The sequence below is a fragment of the Nuphar pumila genome, chromosome 9 (genome assembly GCF_984573655.1).
Source record: "Nuphar pumila chromosome 9, dmNupPumi1.hap1.1, whole genome shotgun sequence".
NCBI classification, from domain to species: domain Eukaryota; kingdom Viridiplantae; phylum Streptophyta; class Magnoliopsida; order Nymphaeales; family Nymphaeaceae; genus Nuphar; species Nuphar pumila.
Genome location: NC_143257.1, coordinates 25049778 through 25072834, shown reverse-complemented (window position 1 = coordinate 25072834; position 23057 = coordinate 25049778). Strand labels below are relative to the sequence as shown.

General features: G+C 39.1%; 1 non-coding gene across 1 annotated transcript; it reads left to right on the top strand.

The window, feature by feature from the left end:
* The first annotated feature begins 17122 nt into the window (after positions 1–17122).
* On the top strand, positions 17123–17194 carry TRNAD-GUC (transfer RNA aspartic acid (anticodon GUC)). Its single transcript has one exon. It is a non-coding gene; the product is annotated as a tRNA-Asp (tRNA).
* Positions 17195–23057: the final 5863 nt, after the last annotated feature.

The following is a 23057-nucleotide window of genomic DNA, read 5'->3' as shown; positions in this document are numbered from 1 at the left end:
AACAGATGGAGAATGAGAAAGCCAGTGAATTCATCCACAGGTGGAGAAGCACCTGTAACAGAATGAAGGTTCCCATCCCGGAGGAGCACGCCCTGCAGATTATTCTGAATAATTTTGCCCAGCCTCTGAGGAACCTCATTTTCACTTCGCCTGACAAGTCATTCATCAAATTAATTGAGAGAGCCGAGTGGCTCGAGACCGGCCTGGACAACAGTCTATATGAAGGATATCCTTTTGTCAGAGGAAATCCTGATCAAAAGAAAAAGGCACACGTCGCCTATGCTGCAGGATTGACAGATCAGGGCAGCAGTGGTTCCGACAGAAAGAAGAACAAGAAGGGACGCAACAAGAACTCAAGACATCCCAGTGCCGAAAGGACAAACTCGGCAGCCCAGAAGGGAAAATTTGTTAACCCCAATCAACCAGCGCCTCAGCCAGAAGCGAAGCAGCCAGAAAAGCCGAAGCACGAAGGTTGGAGTTATGATCGGGAGTTCTCAGCCTTAGAACAGTCCCGCGAAGACATCTTAGAATATATGATGTCGAAAGGAATGATTAAACTTCCCAAGGTGGCGGATCCTCCCGTCGCTATGGGTAAATGGACTGATAAATTCTGCAAGTTCCATCGGACTGTGGGACATGACACCGAGCATTGCTTTGTTCTCAAGAACATCATTCAGGACTGTATTGACAAGAACATGTTAATTAAGGACGAGGATGAGCAGCAGCCAGAAGTCTTGTCCAAACCATTTCCTAAACATTCAGCTTCGGTCATCGCAGAGCAAACATTCTCTCTACAAGGCAGTATCCAACCATGTTCCAGACAGGACATTCAGGATCAACATCAGGTCCTAGTCCTTCGCCAGGCACAGTCATCCGTCAAGAGGGCGGATGTCATCCCTTCGTCCAGCAAACCAACAAAGGCAGCGACAGGAACTGCCAAGCTAGTTCCTAGGATCCCGAAGCGCTTTATCAAGGCAGCTTCGAAGAAAGAAGAGGCTTCAGGGTCAGTTCAGAAGCCAATTACTGCATTATCCAACATCTCTATCTTGGACCTGACTCACGCTTCATCTGAGCACCAGCAAGTGCTAGAAGATCTTCTTAGAAAGATCAAAGTCAAGCCTAGCACGACTCCGCAAGATATGGCTCAGATTGTCAATCAGGCCATGACGAATGCACCAATCACCTTTTCTGATAAGGATTTGCCAAAGCCTCATTCGTTTCATAACAACGCCCTATACATAGTAGTGCGGACCAGGGGCATGACAGTCCCTCATGTGCTCGTCGATGGAGGCAGCAGCCTAAACATCTGTCCTGAGATGACGGCCAAGGCATTGGGCTTAAAAGAAGAGGAATACACCCCGGATCCGATCACGATCTACGGTTTTGATAAACATGGGCAGACAGCCAAGGGGAAGATTTTTCTCGAGATCTTCATCAACTACTCGGTGCATACTGTACTCTTCCATGTGGTTAATGTACCACCAACCTACAATCTGTTGCTGGGGCGCACATGGATTCACAATGCCAATGCTGTCCCGTCAACCCTGCACCAGTGCATCAAGTGGTCGAAGGGGGGCATGATCACTACAGTCCTAGGAGAGGATCCGGAAGAACGACTCCCGCAGCCGATGATTCCCCGTCCTACTTTCACTGCCGACATCCCAAGCATCAGGGAAGTCGACGAGATCAATCTGAGCGAAAGTCTGGATATGCTGAAATTGAAAGAGATCCAGCCAACAGAAAATGTCACTGCAAGGGACCTCGCTTCTTCAAGCTAGGAGGACGCCTCGATTGCACCTCAATTAAAGATCACCCTCTGTTTCCTCGATTCTCAAAATCAAGGAAAGGATTTGATCTTCTGATGAAGCATGGGTATCAGCCCTTCAGGGGCCTGGGCAAAGATGAAGACGGCATCCTAGAGCCGATAATCCCTGTTCAGCATGTCACCGGCATAGGCTTGGGTTTCACAGGTCAGTCATCAGGCAGAAAGACCATCTTCGTCAAGGGAGCCCAGTAAAGAAGACAATGCCAGTGTTTTCTGTTCTCTTTCCTTTCTGTCATCTTGTAAGGGCAAGATCCGCCCCAGTTTCTTTCTCTCCTTCAAACGATCACTTGTAAATATCAAAGTTTATTCAATCAATGAAAAGTTTGTTTTCTCTGTTCATCTGGGTGTACACAAATTCTTTGCTTATGTTTTTGTCTATATTATCATTCTTCATTTCCGTACAAAAGGCTATTTTTTTTAAACATTTTTTTCCTTTCTCAAAAGACCTCCTTTTCACTTACAGGATTGCCAACATCATGGCTCCTAAATCATTCAAAAAGCTCGTTATCAATACCGACCTTTTTCAAAATAAACCAGCCAAAGCATGCAAAGCGAAGGCAGGAGCAGAAGTCAGCAAAATGACAAAGCAGATTGAAGAGTTGGCAGAATTCGACTCGACAATTCAAGATTTGCCAGAGTTTGTCAGCATTCAGAAGCAGGATGAACCATCGCCGTTGGTTCAAGATCCAACAGAAGATGTCAATATTGGTTCAGAAGATGATCCAAGAATCCTCAAAATTGGTTCCAGTCTAAGTTTAGATGAGAATGAGAGGCTCATCTACTTCCTCAAATAACATCAGGAAGTCTTCGCTTGGACTTATGAAGATATGCCAGGTTTAGACTCCAAGTTAGTCGAGCATCGCCTTATGTTAAAGCCGGATTGCAAACCAATCAAGTAGAAACTCAGAAAAATGGATCCTCGAGTGGCACCACAAGTTAAAGAAGGACTTGAAGAGTTATTAAAAACAGGGTTCATTCGGACCATCGAATACTCAGATTGGTTGGCGAACATTGTGGCAGTCCCCAAAAAGAATGGCAAAGTTCGAATCTGCATTGACTTCAGAGATCTGAACAAAGCAACCCCGAAAGATGATTATCCACTCCCCAACATCGATCTTTTGATCGATAGCACGGCAGGCCATGCCATGTTCTCCTTCATGGATGGATATTCGGGCTATAATCAAATCAAATTGGCCGCTCGTGACCAATCCAAAACTTCTTTCACTACGCCTTGGGGTACTTTTTGCTATACAGTCATGCCGTTTGGACTCAAGAACGCGAGGGCAACCTATCAGAGAGCAATGGCAGTTATCTTTCATGACCAGATGCACAAGAACATGGATGCCTATGTGGATGACATCCTGGTTAAGTCCAAAGAAGGAGAGGATCATCTTGATGCTCTCGGCCAAGTCTTCGAAAGACTTATCCTCTACAAATTACGACTCAATCTGCAGAAATGTGTCTTCGGGGTAGAGTCAGGCAAGCTGCTTGGCTACATGATCAGCAAGAAAGGCATAGAGGTGGATCCTGCCAAAGCAAAGGCGATCATTGACATGCCGCCTCCCACCAACCTCAAAGAATTAAGGAGCCTTCAGGGGCGCATTCAGTCTATTCGACGTTTCATCTCAAATTTGGCCATGAGATGCGAGCCCTTCAATCACTTGCTAAGAAAAGAAGTGAAATTTGAATGGGGATCAGAATGCCAACTCTCATTTGAGCGCATCAAGCAGTATCTCCTCAATCCACCAGTTCTGAAGCCACCCGAACTTGGAAAGTCGTTGCTCTTATATATTTCTGTCAACCACAATGCTTGTGGCGGATTTTTTGCGCAGTATGAGGAAGGCAGCCAGATAGAGCATGCCATCTACTACATCAGCAAGACTTTCATCGATTATGAAAAGAGATACTCCCAGATGGAGAAGACATGTCTAGCCTTAGTGTGGATGTGTCAAAACTGAGGCATTATCTAATGGCATCAGAAATCAAGATCCTGTCGAGACTCAACCCTCTCAAATACATCCTTGAGCAGCCTTTCCTTACAGGACGGATTGCGAAATGGCAAGTCCTCCTGATGCAGTATGATTTGGAGTACGTTTCTCAGAAATCGGTCAAGGGTCAGTCCATCGCAGATCAGTTAGCAGATTTCCCGTTGACAGAAGAGATCAAAGCAGAAGATGATTTTCCTGACGATCGCATCTGCAGTATTCAGGAATCTCCACTCTGGACTCTATTCTTTGATGGAGCCAGAAATATGTCTGGTATAGGAATTGGGATCTTGTTAATCACTCCTGAAAAAGAGATGCTCCCCTATTCCCTCAAGCTCAATTTCCAATGTACTCACAACATGGCTGAGTATGAAGCTCTAATACAAGGCCTCAAAATTTTGCAAAGCTTTGATGTCAAGAGAGTACACGCCTTCGGTGACTCATTACTTGTTATCAGCCAAGTTAATGCTGAATGGCAAGTCAAGGATTCAAGGTAATCCCTTATCAGAAGATTGCCTTAGCTCTCATAGGAAACTTTGAAGAATTTCAGCTCAATCATGTCAAGAGGGAATACAATCACATAGCCGATGGTTTAGCCTGCTTAGGATCTATTTTGTCTTTTAAAGACAGTGAATCCTGTCGTTCCTTCGAGATCGGCAGACTTGACCAACCTGCCTACATTCCAATTGAGCAAGTAAATCAGGCCGCTCAGAAGGAAAAGCCTTGGTATCAAGACATCAAAAACTTTATTGAAACCGGTGAGTTTCCAGCAGAAATGCCAAGAAAGGAGCAACATGCGATTCAACGCATGTCAGTCCGCTATTTTATCCTTGCTAATACTCTCTACCGTCGTGGGTTCAGTTCTGAGTATGCCAGATGCTTAGACAAAGACGAAGCCATGGAAGTTATCCAAGAGGCACACGAAGGAATTTGTGGTGGCCACGTCGGCTACCAAACACTCATCAAGCAGATTATCCGCGCAGGATATTATTGGAAAACCATGCAGCAAGATTGCCATCAATTTGTAAGGAAATGCGTCAAGTGTCAGATGCACGCGCCTTCCATTCATGCGCCAGCTGCATACTTGCAATCCGTGGTCTCTCCTTGGCCCTTTTCGATGTGGGCCTTCGACGTAGTTGGTCCAATCACTCCTGCATCAAATGGTCACAAATACTTCCTCGCAGCTACAGAATACTTCACCAAATGGGTCGAGGTTGTAACTCTGCGAACAGTAGAAGGCCGACATGTAGTTTCATTTATTCATAAAAATCTTCTCTGTCGCTTCGGCGTCCCACATGACATTGTGTCAGATAACGGCAGCCATTTCAAGAATGAGAAGATGAAGACCTTCTGCTCGAAGTTCGGGATTCATCACCACTTCTCAGCTCCTTACTATCCCCAAGGGAATGGTCAGGTTGAGGCCACCAACAAGATTTTGATCCGCATTCTGGAAAGAACAGTGGAAACGGGCCGTGATTGGCACAAGAAGATGCACAACGCACTTTGGGCATACCGAACCACCATTCGAACCCCAACCAATGCTACGCCTTTAGAGCTTGTTTATGGGACGGAGGTGGTGTTACCTCTACATGTTCAGAAGCCCGCACTCAAGTTTGCGTCACTCGTTGAACTTCCGCTTGATCAATATCAGCAACAGAGATTGGTACAGCTTGATCTACTAGACGAGAAAAGACTCAAGGCAGCAGAGCACGCTCAAGCCTATCGTCAGAGGATAGCTAGACACTACGCCAAGTCAGTCATTGAGAGAAGGTTTCGAGTTAATGATCTTGTGCTCAGATCGACAGCTCATCTCAAGCATCGGCCGAAGGGCAAGTGGTCACCCAATTGGGAAGGCCCTTATGTGGTTAAGGGAGCATTGCCCCGTAATTCCTATCGTCTGATCAATGCAGATGGAGCGGAATTGCCAGAACCTATTAATGCTTTACATTTGAAGAGATTTTACACTTAAAAATTCCTAGCCTTTTGTACTCTTCAAAAGAATCTCTCTCAATAAAGCGACGATTTTTTTTAATTCTCATGTCTTCTCCCTGATACTGGGGCATTTTTATTTTTGATCTATATATATCTTCCTTCGTCATATGCAGGCAGGATTAGACGAACTCTCTTTCTGAAAACTTGTCAATCTTTCAGCTGATCTATTTCATTTTCTGATTTAATTAAATTTTCAGCGATTTGTTATCCATTTTATAATTTTGTCAAGTTTTTATCAAGTTTTTATCAAACTTTTAAAATTTTATCGATCTTTTATTTTGCATCCCTTTCAGGTTAAGGGTTAAAACCTGAACTACTTCCCATAAACTTTTCAATTCATATTAATCTTTTATTCATCCTCCTCCAGGATAAGGGAAAATCCTGAAGTCATCAAAATTCAGACCATCTTGGGTCAAGAATCTTGAATAAATCTTTGTAATCGTCGAAACCTATTCATGCATTTTGTCAATTCTTCTAAAATCTGACTCTTGGATAAGAATTATCTCCTTCTCATCTGGGTTCCGGCTCAGATTTCCTTGTATATTCTCATTTTTGAAGTTTCAAGTTCCGACTTGAAATTCCTTTCGAATCCAACGCTCGTGTTGGACAATTCTTTGTTTTAAGAATTCGAGTTTTCGAACTCGATTCTCACTTTCTTTCTTGTATTAAAAACCGGGTTCCGACTCGGATTTTCTTTCTTTTATATATATTCACATTTCTGAAGTCTCAAGTTCCGACTTGAACTTCCTTTTGGATCCAATGCTCGTGTTGGACAAATTGTTGTGTTGAGAATGCGAGTTTCCGAATTCAATTCTCATTCATTCTCTTATATTTAAAAAACCGGGTTCCGACTCGGATTTCTCTTTTTTATGTATTCTTATTTTTGAAGTTTCAAGTTCCGACTTGAACTCCCCTTTGAATCCAATGCTCGTGTTGGACAATTCACTGCTTTGGGAATGCGAGTTTTTCAAACTTAATTCTCATTCATTTTCTCATATTTAAAAATCGGGTTCCGACTCGGATTTTCCTTTTTTGTATATTCTCATTTTTGAAGTTTCAAGTTCCGACTTGAACTTCCTTTTGAATCCAATGCTCGTATTGGACAAGTTATTGTGAATCCGAGTTTTCACTCATCATTTCCCCTTAAGGATAAGGGATAATCCTGAAACACCGGCAATTATTCTCGCTTAATTCTCAAGTATCTTTGAATGTCGGTCTCATTTTTCAAATTCTCCTATTGAACCATCCAGTGCTCGTGCTGGTGTGCATTTCAAAAACCTGGTGCTCGTGCTGGTGTGTATTTCGAAAACCCAGTATTCGTGCTGGTGTGCATTTCAAAAACCCAGTGCTCGTACTGGTGTGCATTTTTCAAAAAAAAAAACAGCGCTCATACTGAGGCATTTTTCAAAATCTAGTGCTCGTGCTGGCACATCTTGCGCTCGTGCTAGTGTTTGGCTGACTAATCAGTTAGCCCTCCAGGTTCAGTCTTTGTGCTAACCAAGCATGATCATTTCAAGTTCTAAATTCTCAATTTCAACCTTCGGGTTATCATTTCATCAAAAATCAATCTTTTCTTACGAAGGACCCTCTTTAGGGAGAGTTCGAGGGAGCTCGTTCTTTTCGCATGCAACCATCTTTCGTTCGCAAGGACCCTCTTCCAGGGAGAGTTTGAAGGGACTCGTTTTCCTCGCGAACAGTTTGCAAAACAACAACCAACTTTACACAAGAGAACCCTTTTTCCAGGGAGAGCTTCGGCGGAAGCTCGTTTCTTTTATAGCCCCTGTTTTGTTATCATCTCTGGCCAACCCCTTCGCAGAGGACCCTCTTCTAGGGAGAGTATGATGGACTCGTTCCTCTGTGATACTTTCTCAACTTTGTTTTCGGCCGGCTTTCCATAAGAGAAGCCTAGAGATAGGGAGTTTTGACGAAAACTTAATTTCTCTTCGAAAGTTCCGTTTTGCAAACATCTCCTCTTTCAGGGAAGAGAGGAGTATTTCCAACTTCCCATTCAGGTAAGGGCTTAAGCCTGAGTCTCTCTTTTGGGGAAAAAGAGAGGAGAATTTTGTCATGGACGTGTCAGTTCGATATCAAGCAATCTCTTTCATCAAGGATTTCTAGAATACGTTGCCAATATGCTATCAAAAGTCATTGTTGATCTTAAAGTTTTCATCACACAAAGAATTATCTTAAACTACCTTCAGTATCATTTTCAAAAGAGCAAGACCCTTGCGAAGTAAGAGCTAAATTCAAGCTTATTCTGTTGGTCAACCGAGAGGATGAAGAAAAGTCTTCGATATGATCGGCAAAGGAAAATTCAATGATGTTGAAAAGCCATAAGTGAGCTGATATTGATCATAGCTGTGGCACGTTCTTAAAGATTATTCTTTTTGCGGTAAGATAGTGGAAATATCCTGGGCAGTAAAAAGAACCTACCCAATCCATATATCCTCAGTCATCCAAGTTAAGCTGCAATCAAATATCCGCAAAAGGGATCTCTCAATTGTCGTCAAGATGAAGGCGAATTAAGCGAGTGGATCCCCGGGGCCAAAGAAGATTTGAAACATCTCCAAGATGACGGAGTTTGTGACGGATCCTTCCAGGGAAAGTTCGGATCACCGTCGAGATGAAGGCGGATGCGACGAACCTACCAACAAACCCTAAAAGATATTTGATTTCTGCTATCATTTAGAGATTTCAACCCAAGAACCAATGTCATAATTCCCGAGAAAGAAAAAAAAGGATCGGATCATCTCCAAGATGAAGGAGTTGGTGACGTACCCTTCCTTGAAAAAGAGAGGAAAGTCAGGACATCTCCAAAATGAAGGAGGATGTAAAAGAACCCAGAAAAGATCCATGGTTCAAAAGAGTGCAAACAGATCATCATGGGAAATGCCCAGGATATCAAACTACCCGAAACCATCAAGAATCGTCTTTATCTATGTGAAATTCTTTATCAATGTCTTCTCACTTAATTGCTTTTATGAAGCTAAGAGTGTTTCCTCTCTTTTCATGTCAAGGAAATTGATATCTTCCTTAAAGAAGCTCAACAGCAACAAATTTGAATTTTAGATCTCAAAATCTACAGAGTTAGCCCAATTGAAGCTAATACTCTAGGTAGAAAGAGGTGATATCTTCACACATGAGCACAATTCAATCATTCTGAATCAACTACAATTTTTGGTACCTTATTGGCAATATTTTTTAATTATCCCATCATGAAGTATGAACTTGAGATCGTTTTGACGTATCCTGACGTCATCCCACCCTAGGACTGAAAGGTCCTTTCCTTCCGTCTGATCTGAGTGCTCTCAGATTCGCATACTTCCCTATGCTCCCCACTGTCCCGCCATAGACAGTTCCCGCTCAGGATAAGGGTTAAACCTGAACTTTTTGCAAAAGATCTGTTATTGTCAAAAGCTATTTTTAGTCTCAGCAATGAGGCGCCCAAGAACAACCCCTTTTCAAGCTTTAGGGACCCCCATTTTTATCCTTTTGCAAAAACCCCTCTTGGACTTGTTATGCAAAGCCTAGAGACCCATCACAGTTCTCCTTGCTCCTCGAGGATTCTGTATCCATTCAGGCTAAGGATTAAACCTGTCACCTCGCTCCTCGAGGTGTAACCCAAAAATCTTCTGCGAGAGGTCGTTTGTTTTTAGAAAGCTGATTTTAGTCTCAGCAATGAGGCACCCAAGATCATCCCTTTTCCAAGCTTTAGGGAAACCCTTGATTTTCTCTTCTCGCAAAACCCCTTCTGGATTCGTCCAAATTCCAAAGGTCCCATTATGGTTTCTTCATCCGAGGATTGCGTGTGGTCGTCCCTTTCAGGTTAAGGGTTAATCCTGAACCTCGCTCCATGTGGTATCTTCCGTTCAGGTTAGGGTTAAAACCTGAGTCCCGCTTTGACTAGATATCCTTTCTAGTCCCATCACGGTTTCGTCGCTCGAAGATTCTGTATCATTCTCCCACTCAGGTCAAGGGTTAAACCTGAATCTCGCTTCGGCGATGTATTTGTTGTCCCATCACGGCTTTCTTCATCCGAGGATTCCGTATGGTCGCCCCTTTTCAGGTTAAAGGTTTAAGCCTGAACCTCGCTCCGCGAAGCACCTTCCTTTCAGGTTTAGAGCTAAACCTGAGCTTCGTTTAGACAAAGTGATCCTTCCTGTCCCATCATTGATTTCCCCACAAAAGAATCTGTGCTCTTTATGCGTCCACCCAGGAAAGGATTTTTTTTTGAATTTTCATCGCATGAGGCATTTCGCTCAAAATGTCCCATCAAGGTCCGCTTATGTTTCCTTTCCCCATCCAAATTATCTTGATCTATCTTCGTCCCATCCAGGTTAAGGGCTAAACCTGAATCATTCCAAAGGGCAGATCTCGTCTCACCCATGAAACTTGATCAAAATTCTTGTCTTTCACCATCCCTGGGATTTTCACCCAAAGTCCCATCACGATTTCCTCATTTCTATCATTCAGTCGTATCGTTGTCGAGGATTTCATCCCCCCGGGACCATTCAGGGTAAGGTTTCAAGCCCGGCAAGCCGTATTTTCAAAATAATTCTTCCACACCCAGCTCGGATCAGCTGACTGGGGATTCTTCAAAATTTAGAGTGTTTCTTTGCCACTAAGCTCGGCTTTCAACCGGCTTAGTAGCAAAGAGGGGCATCTGTGAACACCCTAAATTTTTCAAAAGTTTGTAAATATTCCCCTTTTTTCCCTTTATCTTCATTTTTTTTTGGGTAATTGAGTCAGTTTTAAATCTAAATTCCACTTTATTTCTCAAGATTTATTGAAATTAAATTCATTTTATATATCTGACTCAATTTCGGATCCGGATCCAGAAAAAAGATCTAAATCTGAGCCTCGTTGTCCAATGTTCAAAATCAAATTCTCAAAATTTCCAAAATAACCTTTTGAAAAGCTCAGACAGTTCATCCGGTATCCGTTTGGATCCGTCAAATGGTATTTTTCAATTCGAGGTTTAAAAACTCGAACATTTCCTCAAAACTTGGGTCCAAACCCGTTTTTGAAGAAATTTTCTCTAAATAGCTTTTTCTCAGAAAACAATTCCCTTTTGTAAATATTTTTTTCGCAAAAACACAAAAAATTAGTTTTAATCTTTGTTTTCTGATGTTTTTTTGTAATCGTTGAAATTTTTGAAAAGATTTTTATATGAAAAGCATGTGAAAACCAGACATCAAATAATAAAAACCGGTTCTCACTAGTGTATGAGACCGAGTCGAACTCAGGGAACGGGAATATGTTGTATTCAAACACACAAATCTAAACTAATCTTTATTGCCGAATTGTTGAAATGTTCAGAAAAAGTAAAAACAACTAACTATTACAACAAATGAATACCCTTCGCAGAGGGCGTAAAGTGAAATATTTACAAACCCAAAATCAAATTCCTAATTCTAAACTGAAAAGTAAAAAGAAGCTTCTACTCTTCGTACTTCATGTCACGTAATCTCTTCTGCTCCAATCTCGTGCAATCCTGCAAAAGTCAAAAGGACACGAGCAGTACACGAAAGAAAAACAAAAACTAACTAAACAAAATAGACTAACTAAATACTAAGAATACGAAAGAAATCATTAACGAAATCTAATTGACTAATTACAATTGACAACTAATTCTAATTAAATCTAATAACAACTAACTAATTCCAAAAGACTTAGCTAACAGTTTACTAATAACTATTACTTAGCAAAAGTAACTAAGCTAACAAGTACACATTACTTGGCTACTTAAACAAAATTTTATACTAATCACTAATGATTTCATAAACTAACAGCTAACTGCTCAATTAACTAATAGCTAACTAATTTTTCAATTAACTAACATTAAAAGTTTCAGTGAGAACCAACAGTAATAATATGATAAAATTTCAGTGAAAATCCAGTTTTAAAATCACCACAACCTTAAAAACCAGTTTTTAAATTCAATAGATCGTGAAAACCCAATTTTACTTCAACACATTGTGAAAATAACTTTTCACGTTTGAATCACACAGATGAGATCGGCTCTTACAATGACTCAGTAAGAAGAGTAACCGAAGAACTGTGTAACCGCCGGTGAATTCTACAGGAAATAAAGTTCACGATGGAAATGGGAACTTCCGGCGGATTCAGGGATGATGATGATTTTTACGATCAGAGATCTACAAAACAGATCAAAGCTTGATTCCAGTAGAAGACTCAATTTTAGCCAGTAACTTGGAGGAAATCTGATGGTTAGATGATTAGGATCCCGATAATCCGATAAATCTTAGCTAATTTCAGAGAACTTCCGACGGATTCACCTGTTTCTGCTAAATTTCACAGATGCTCAATAATGATGATTCATGATTCATACTTTTACTTTAAATCACCCTATCTGATCGAATTTTTTCAAAAACAAACACTAGAATTTCAAATATTGACAGCCTCCACCGGAGATATCAACAGCCACCGGAAATATCAACAACCACCGGAAATATCAACAACCATGAAATGCTTCACAGTGACTCTTTCACGGCAACTCGATTGAAAATGCCTCTTTCATATTTTTCATGATAAATGTGAAGTGATCCAGCCAATATTGATTCCAGAAAAATCATTTGCAGCATTTGGATTTCCACCGCATCAAATCATTTCTGATCGGCTTGTTTCACAGTGAATTTCCGGCAGGTACAGAGCCCCGATTGATAAAGAATATTTTTGGATATCCAGGTGATCTGGATGATCCAGATCATCAAATCATTGATCAATCAAAAGCTCTCACCAAAGTTAAGCAAACAGACATCATCAAATAGTGGTATAACATCGGCGATCAGAATTAAGACACTTACCGAAAAACAGAAATTGCAATTCAAAATGATATCCTATCTCTGATCGGTTTCAATTAAATGATCATGATAATCCTTTTCAAAAAAAAAAAAAATAATCCGATGATCAGAGTGCAGATGAAATTTGATTTATCAGATTCAAACACTTTATTTGGTTCACATTCAAACAAAGATCATCAGGCGACAAATGATTTGGCGATACTTACTCTGTAGCATACACAGGAAAATCCAACTCGAGTTCTCTCAAACAGCAGATTCGATCAGAAACAAGAAAAATTCAAAACATGATATCATCGGTGAGTATAGAGCAGTTGAATGATTTTTTGAGCTTGATCGATCAATACAAATGAATCATCCTTCAATCTATCTTTAAACTCAAACAAGGTATATGAATTAAAACGAAAACGTAATCTGCAAATGAAACTATTCCTAAAAACAAAAATCAAAATCTAATCTAAAAATCTCTGAATCAACATATGTAATAACAAGATTTGAATGAATCATGACTGCTAAAATGTAAAATCAAATGGAAATTATTCTATGATTTCATCTTATTTTGATTTTTATTTCAGATTAACTAATCTAATGAGAGATAGAAGGAGGAATTAGAGAAGGAGAAGAAGAGGAAGAAGAAGAAGAAGAAGAAGAATCACTTACCGAACTGGAAGGGTTAGAAGAGAGGTTGGAATCCTCTATCTTGCTTCAGCCATTACCGAAATTCTCCACCGGAAAGAGGATGAGAAAAAGAGGGAAAAATAGGGAGAAGAAGAAGAAGAGGTAAGAAGAGGTGGAGAGGAAGGGGAAGAAGAGAGGGCTTGGGCAAACGAGAGAAGACAAGCCTCTCTTCCCCCTACGTATCATATTTATAATTTTGAACTTTTCTCCATAAGTCCCTCTTCTTTGTAAAATTTCATTTCAAACACCTCTCTTCAAAAAGTTATTTACAAAATACCTCAAAATGACTATGTTTTAGAAAATACAAAACTAAGTCTATTTTAACTCTAATTTTTTTATGATTTTCAAAAACTAAACTACTACAATTATGTCAAACACTAAAATAGGCATTAAAATGTAAAATAAAACTATTTTTCATGCATTTTCTATTTTTAAATCATTTTAGCACATTTACTCGAAACTAACATAAAATTGGGTTTTTAAATCATTTTCTCATGAAATCATGCATATTTTTATATGAAAAATCCCTAAAATATATGCATGATCAAATACCCCCATGCTTATGTTTTGCTAGTCCTCGAGCAAACTAGAAAAATGCAAGAAATCAAACTATCACCTAACTCACTTTCGTAGGAATCACGGTTGCATTTAGCTCATGCAACAAGCCCTTTCAACCCCTAAGTTACCCCAGTGGACGAGTAAGGTCTCGTGAGGATTATCAGTGATGCTACCCACAAACATCTCTGTCATGTATGCATAATATTGCACATCCTCACAATCAGTAGATAATCAAAGACTTTATTTTCACAAATATTTCCTGTTATTTGAAAATCACAATATAATTAGAATCTTTTATATACCACCACAGAAAAAGAATTTCTTTCACTTTTCTAAATATCACAATTATTTACGTTTTATTCTTAGAAAATCCAATAAAAACATATTATTATTTACTTATCCTCACTCATATGTTTTCTGCACAGGTTTTCTCAATTACACTTCTAAGCATTGAGCTTTTCTTTCTTTTTAAGCTTTTTTCTCTCTTTTTTTTCTTTTCACGCTTTTTCTTTTTGCGCACTTATTTTTCTCATATAGCTTGCGTGTGGTCTGCTTCTATGCCTTGTGCAATGTCAATATCTTCTATACTTTTTCATACCAAAAGATATCAACTAAGACATAAAAGTGACTTCCTTCATTCACCCTTATAACATGAGAGTCAAACATTTCAACTTGTATCTGTTCTCAGTTACTTAGGATACAAAGTTTTCCACTCTCCTTTTCGAAATGGAATTAAAAGTTTCAACTTACATCTAATTTCCATCTACTAAGGATTGTGGAATTATCCAAACAACCTAACGCATGCTTTTTCTCACTTTTTGAGCTCATTTTTATGCTTTTGTTCATTTGCTTAGTTTTTCAAAAATACAATTGTGCATATTCATATTTATGATTCAAAATAAACTCTAACATGTATCTATCATCATTTCCTCGAAATCCGCATAAACAACCATAATTTTAAGATCTATGTCAGAAAAAAAAAATTCGTGGGGCTTAAAAATCCTCTAAAAACATCAGATTTGAAATACCATTCATATAAGTTCAAACTCTTTCTTTAAAAATCTACTTTTCATGAGAGATGTGTAAACATGTGCAAGAACGTAAACAGAAATATCAAGGTGTGCATTCTACACCCTCCCCCATGCTTATATGACACTGTCCCAGTGGCACTCCCCCATGCTTGAATGAAACTAAGTGAATGCATATGAGAGAAATAAATGAGGGAAAAGAGTAGAATGACCTGACATGGAAAAATATACGTTCTATGAATGTAATGAATGCAATGTATACATGACAAAACATAAAACTCATGAATGAAACAAAAAGAATATGAAAAACTCATGAAGAAAACTAAAAAGTAAAAACAAAATAAAATCTATAAATTCTAAGTAAACCTAATAATGTACAAGATATGGGTTGCCTCCCATAAAGCGCTAAGTTTCACGTCCCCAGCCAGACGGATCCCTGGAAAAATCCTTCATCGTCCATGAGATCAATGGACATGAAGTCCGACTCAATCGGGCTCTCTATGAAAAATAATGTCATCAGTGACATTGCGCACTATGTTCCCGTCCTGTTTACCTCTAAATGGCTCAAAGTGCCCGATCCAACTCATCTCACCTATCTGATTTTCACGTAATTCTAGGTGATCCTCTTCTAGTGATTCCCTATCCTCCTCATGAGGTGGATCACTCAATAACCAAGCATATTCTGCTTCTACGAGGTCTTGAATGACATCAACCTTGAAAGAAGCCTCCTCAACAGTAGGCCCCATAGCAGCACGAAAAATGTTTAGCCGTATCTTCCTATTTCCGAATGACACATCCATCGCACCAGTGCGGCAATTGATGCACACATTGGCGGTAGCTAGGAAGGGGCGACCGAGAATAATAGGAGTCTGCTGTGGACTATCAACTCCCTCCATATCTAATATCACGAAGTCGACAGGGAAATAACAATCCTCCACCTTGACTAAAACATCTTCAAGTATCCCTCTTGGGATCTTGATAGATCTATCTGCGAGCTGAAGAGTCATAGGTGTAGGTTTCATCTCTTTTAATCCAAATTGGTCATAAAAGAAACCCGGCAATATGTTAACACTTGCCCCAAGGTCGAGCAACGCACGCCCAACAGTGATGTTTCCTATGACGCAAGAGATGATAGGAGTCCCTGGGTCCTTGAGCTTAGGTGGGGTTTGATGTTGCAATACTGTGCTCACCTGCCCGGTTAAATAAATCTTTTTCTGCACATGGGACTTCGACTTCCTTTTCTGCGTACGAAGTTCTTTGAGGAACTTTGCATATGCAGGGACCTGTTGAATAGCATCTAATAAGGGGAGGTTTATCTGAACGTGCTTGAATATCTCAAGCATCTCTTGCATGTTCACTCCGGACTTACCTAATGCTCTCGGCCTCTCTAACGCCTCAGGAAAGGGGGCTTTGGGAATGTAGGATGGTGAAGGCTCAGATGGAAGAACCTTCTCGCTTTCCTGAGGTAAAATATTAGGGACAGACTGCTTCTCGCTTATTTTCTCTCTTTCTTCTGCAGCCTCCCTCGCTTGGTACTGCTTCCCACTCCTAAGGGTTACTACTTGAGCTTGCTCTTTATGTACATCAGTCATATGCAAGCTACGCATGGGTTCCTTTCCCTTAGGGTTGACAATAGGCTGGCTAGGTAATGTCCCCTCACTTCGCCTGCTGAGTGCTTCGGCAAGCTGCCCCATTTGAGTCTCTAATTTTGCAATAGACTGGGTATGTGAGCTCAAAGCTTGCAAAATCTTATCCTCAAAAGATTGACTATGCAAAGGCTCATGAGACTGGGGTTGAGTATAAACAGGTTGGACTGGGGGATAACTGGATCTTTGAAATCCAGGTGCATAACCACCTTGACTTGGTTGACTATGGGAAGGGTTGGGGGGTTGGATCTGTGAGCTACGCCATGAGAATTTGGGATGATTTCGCCAGCCCGGGTTATAAGTGTTGGAAAATGGATTAGGTACGGGCCTAGCGAAGTTTTGAGCCATCTGAGCTTGCTCTTGGACAAACTCAGGATATTGTGGCGCAACTGGGCACTCGAAGACATGGTGTGCAGGACTTGCACACAACGTGCACACCTGCATGGCAGGGGAGGGACCCAACAAGAACTGATCTAATTTCTGGGACAGTTGGTCTACCTTGTTGCTTAACTCAAGGTTCATCCCTAACTCGAAAATACCTGCCTTCTTAGTGCTATCCTGTGCAGGTGCAGCCCTATCAAATCGTGAGGCTGTTGTAGTATAGTGGTGAGTATTCCCGCCTGTCACGCGGGTGACCCGGGTTCGATCTCCGGCAACGGCGCCAAAAATTTGATGTCTTTTTGTAATCGTTGTAATTTTTGAAAAGATTTTTATATGAAAAGCATGTGAAAACCAGACATCAAATAATAAAAACCGGTTCTCACTAGTGTATGAGATCGGGTCGAACTCAGGGAACGGGAATATGTTGTATTCAAACACACAAATCTAAACTAATCTTTATTGCCGAATTGTTGAAATGTTCAGAAAAAGTAAAAACAACTAACTATTACAACAAATGAATACCCTTCGCAGAGGGCGTAAAGTGCAATATTTACAAACCCAAAATCAAATTCCTAATTCTAAACTGAAAAGTAAAAAGAAGCTTCTACTCTTCGTAGTTCATGTCACGTAATCTCTTCTGCTCCAATCTCGTGCAATCCTGCACAAGTCAAAAGGACACGAGCAGTACACGAAAGAAAAACAAAAACTAACTAAACAAAATAGACTAACTAAATATTAAGAATACGAAAGAAATCATTAACGAAATCTAATTGACTAAATACAATTGACAACTAATTCTAATTAAATCTAATAACAATTAACTAATTCCAAAAGACTTAGCTAACAGTTTACTAATAACTATTACTTAGCAAAAGTAACTAAGCTAACAAGTACACATTACTTGGCTACTTCACCAAAATTTTATACTAATCACTAATGATTTCATAAACTAACAGCTAACTGCTCAATTAACTAATAGCTAACTAATTTTTCAATTAACTAACATTAAAAGTTTCAGTGAGAACCAACAGTAACAATATGATAAAATTTCAGTGAAAATCCAGTTTTAAAATCACCACAACCTTAAAAACCAGTTTTTAAATTCAATAGATCGTGAAAACCCAATTTTACTTCAACACATTGTGAAAATAACTTTTCACGTTTGAATCACACAGATGAGATCGACTCTTACAATGACTCAGTAAGAAGAGTAACCGAAGAACTGTGTAACCGTCGGTGAATTCTACAGGAAATAAAGTTCACGATGGAAATGGGAACTTCCGGCGGATTCAGGGATGATGATGATTTTTACGATCAGAGATCTACAAAACAGATCAAAGCTTGATTCCAGTAGAAGACTCAATTTTAGCCAGTAACTTGGAGGAAATCTGATGGTTAGATGATTAGGATCCCGATAATCCGATAAATCTCAGCTAATTTCAGAGAACTTCCGGCGGATTCACCTGTTTCTGCTAAATTTCACAGATGCTCAATAATGATGATTCACGATTCATACTTTTACTTTAAATCACCCTATCTGATCGAATTTTTTCAAAAACAAACACTAGAATTTCAAATATTGACAGCCTCCATCGGAGATATCAACAACCACCGGAAATATCAACAACCGTGAAATGCTTCACAGTGACTCTTTCACGGCAACTCGATTGAAAATGCCTCTTTCATATTTTTCATGATAAATGTGAAGTGATCCGGCCAATATTGATTCCAGAAAAATCATTTGCAGCATTTGGATTTCCACCGCATCAAATCATTTCTGATCGGCTTGTTTCACAGTGAATTTCCGGCAGGTACAGAGCCCCGATTGATAAAGAATATTTTTGGATATCCAGGTGATCTGGATGATCCAGATCATCAAATCATTGATCAATCAAAAGCTCTCACCAAAGTTAAGCAAACAGACATCATCAAATAGTGGTATAACATCGGCGATCAGAATTAAGACACTTACCGAAAAACAGAAATTGCAATTCAAAATGATATCCTATCTCTGATCGGTTTCAATTAAATGATCATGATAATCCTTTTCAAAAAAAAAAAAATAATCCGATGATCAGAGTGCAGATGAAATTTGATTTATCAGATTCAAACACTTTATTTGGTTCACATTCAAACAAAGATCATCAGGCGACAAATGATTTGGCGATACTTACTCTGTAGCATACACAGGAAAATCCAACTCGAATTCTCTCAGACAGCAGATTCGATCAGAAACAAGAAAAATTCAAAACATGATATCATCGGTGAGTATAGAGCAGTTGAATGATTTTTTGAGCTTGATCGATCAATACAAATGAATCATCCTTCAATCTATCTTTAAACTCAAACAAGGTATATGAATTAAAACGAAAACATAATCTGCAAATGAAACTATTCCTAAAAACAAAAATCAAAATCTAATCTAAAAATCTCTGAATCAACATATGTAATAACAAGATTTGAATGAATCATGACTGCTAAAATGTAAAATCAAATGGAAATTATTCTATGATTTCATCTTATTTTGATTTTTATTTCAGATTAACTAATCTAATGAGAGATAGAAGGAGGAATTAGAGAAGGAGAAGAAGAGGAAGAAGAAGAAGAAGAAGAAGAATCACTTACCGAACTGGAAGGGTTAGAAGAGAGGTTGGAATCCTCTATCTTGCTTCAGCCATTACCGAAATTCTCCACCGGAAAGAGGATGAGAAAAAGAGGGAAAAATAGGGAGAAGAAGAAGAAGAGGTAAGAAGAGGTGGAGAGGAAGGGGAAGAAGAGAGGGCTTGGGCAAACGAGAGAAGACAAGCCTCTCTTCCCCCTACGTATCATATTTATAATTTTGAACTTTTCTCCATAAGTCCCTCTTCTTTGTAAAATTTCATTTCAAACACCTCTCTTCAAAAAGTTATTTACAAAATACCTCAAAATGACTATGTTTTAGAAAATACAAAACTAAGTCTATTTTAACTCTAATTTTTTTATGATTTTCAAAAACTAAACTACTACAATTATGTCAAACACTAAAATAGGCATTAAAATGTAAAATAAAACTATTTTTCATGCATTTTCTATTTTTAAATCATTTTAGCACATTTACTCGAAACTAACATAAAATTGGGTTTTTAAATCATTTTCTCATGAAATCATGCATATTTTTATATGAAAAATCCCTAAAATATATGCATGATCATTTTCTCACGAACTTTAGGATTTTATTCCAAAAATACAAAAAAAATAAAATAAAAATAACGTGGGGGTATATGATAATGTAGGGGTGAACAAATGAATTAACAGAAGAAACAAAATGCTGTAAATGGACATAATGATACTGAATCAAAGAAATCACTAAACATAATCAATCGATTAATGAAGGGAAATGAGATAACAAAACAGATGATCAATGATGTTAAATGAGAATATCAAGTGAGTGATTCTAATAACATGATATAAGTGGTGAGTATCGTGAACAGGAGATTGGAAGTATAGCAGATAATTATGGTCAGCAGATAAAACAGAAACCAGCGAGAGAAAAAAAAATGAACAGATTAAGCACGAGAAAAACAGGTATCAAGCTAATAAAGTAAGGACGGGAAACGATCGAAACAGAATCAAAATAAAGGGAAAAAAAAGAAAAAAAAGAAAGAAAGAAAAAAAAAACTAACATCGAATTAGATCAAAGACATATGTATAGGAAAAATTGTTGGGATCAGAGATCCCATTGCTGTTTGCACGGCGATGGGTCGAGATTACACAAGCAATTTAACACCATCAATGATGCATAGATGGAGAAGAAAAAAAAAAAATACAGGTAAAGAGTGCTTACCGGATTTATTGATCGAAGCTGGAGCTCTTGAAGGAAGGGGAACAGTCGAAATGGAGCCTTGGAAGGAAGAAACCTTTGAATGCTGGATGGATTCGAGCCTTTGGTTTGGGGGAATTCCGGAGATGAAGGGAGTTTCTTCTTTGCTTCCTTCTACAACTCTTTTCCAACGAAGAGAGAAGGAAAGCGGAGAGGCTGAAGGCAGATGGAGTCGATTGATGCTTCCGTTTTTTTTCTTTCTCCCCCTCCCTCTCTTCGTTCACCCTATGCCCCTTTTATCAAAGGGTCGGAAGGGTCTGGAAGAGGAGAGGTCGTTTCACATCGATGGCTCCAGGCGAATCAAGATGATCAAAGGGTTGGTGGATGATCTGCCAGGCTGTTGGAGATGGAGGGCAGAGGGTAAGGAAGGCGGTTCCGCCAAGAGGGATCAAGGGGCAATGATGGGAGATCGGGTGTTTTGGGAGGAAGGCGAGTTTAGGGTTCTAAAAACCCTAACTCGACCCTTTAAACATTAAAAATCGGTTTTTCCAAAAAGGGCCTGCTTTTTTTTTTTTTTTAATTTTTCCTTTTTTAAATTTTTCTAAAAAGGTGGTTAAAGGTGAGTTTTTCGGAAAAAGTTTTCAAAAACCACGTAGTTTTTCCTAATTTCTTTGGTTTTTTGCATGATTTTCCATTTTTTTTTTAGGATAAAATCCTAAAGTGTGCAAGAAACAAGGATTAAAACTAATTTTTTTTGTATTTTTCCATTTTTTTTTGTATTTTTGTAATAGAAAAACTAAGATTTAAAGTTTAAACACTAATTTTTTGTATTTTTCTAAGGAATATTTAAAAATGTTTTCTCAAGGATTTTGGGCCATCTTGGGGAAAATTTCTTCAAACAAAGGGGTTTTGACCCAAGTTTTGAGGAAATATTCGAGTTTTAAACCTCGAATCGAGAAATACAACTCGATGGATCCAAACGAATACCGGACGAAGTGTCTGAGCTTTTCAAAAGATTATTTTGGTAATTTTGAGAATTTAATTTAAAATTGGATAATGAAGCTCAGATTTGGATTTTGATAATGGATCCGGATCCGAAATTGAGTCAGATATGGAAAATGAATTTAATTTCAACCAAATTTTGAGAAACAAAAGGGAATTTAGATTTAAAACTGACTCAATTACCCAGAAAATGGGGGCAAAGGGCAGAAAGGGGATATTTACAACATTTTGAAAAATTTGGGGTGTTCACAGACGGAAGGAATTTACTTTTCAGTCCTAAGGAGGGATGACGTCAGGATACGTCAAAACGATCCTCAAGTTCACACTTCATGTTGGGATAACTAGAAAATATTGCCAATAAGATGCCAAAAATTGTAGTTGATTCAGAATGATTGAATTGTGCTCATGTGTGAAAATATCACCTCTTTCTACCTAGAGTATTAGCTTCAATTGGGCTAACTCTATAGATTTTGAGATCTAAAATTCAAATTTGTTGTTGTTGAGCTTTTTTAAGGAAGATATCAATTTCCTTGACATGAAAAGAGAGGAAAACATTCTTAGCTTCATAAAAGCAATTAAGTGAAAAGACATTGATAAAGAATTTAACATAGATAAAGACGATTCTTGACGGTTTCGGGCAGTTTGATATCCTGGGCATTTCCCATGATGATCTTTTTGCACTCTTTTGACCCATGGATCTTTTCTGGGTTTTTTTTATATCCTCCTTTATTTTGGAGATGTCTTGACTTTTTCTCTCTATCTTGAGGAAGGGTACGTCACAAACTCCTTTATCTTGGAGATGCTTCGATCCTTCTTTTCTTTCTCAGGGATTATGGCATTGGTTCTTGGGTTGAAGTCTCTAAATGATAGCAGAAATCAGATATCTTTTAGGGTTTGTCGGTAGGTTCATCGCATCCGCCTTCATCTCAACGGTGATCCGAACTTTCTCTGGAAGGATCCGTCACAAACTCTGTCATCTTGGAGATGTTTCAAATCTTCTTTGGCCCCGGGGGTCCACTCGCTTAATTCGCCTTTATCTTGACGATAATTGAGAGATCCCTTTTGCGGATATTTGATTGCAGCTTAGCTGGGATGACTGAGGATATATGGATTGGGTAGGTCCTCTCTTTTACTGCCCAGGATATTTCCACTGTCTTACCGCCAAAAGAATAATCTTTAAGAATGCGCCACTGCTATGATTAATATCAGCTCACTTATGGCTTTTCAACATCATTGAATTTTCCTTTGCCGATCATATCGAAGATTTTTCTTCATCCTCTCGGTTGACCAACAAAATAAGCTTGAATTTAGCTCTTATTTCGCAAGAGTCTTGCTCTTTTGA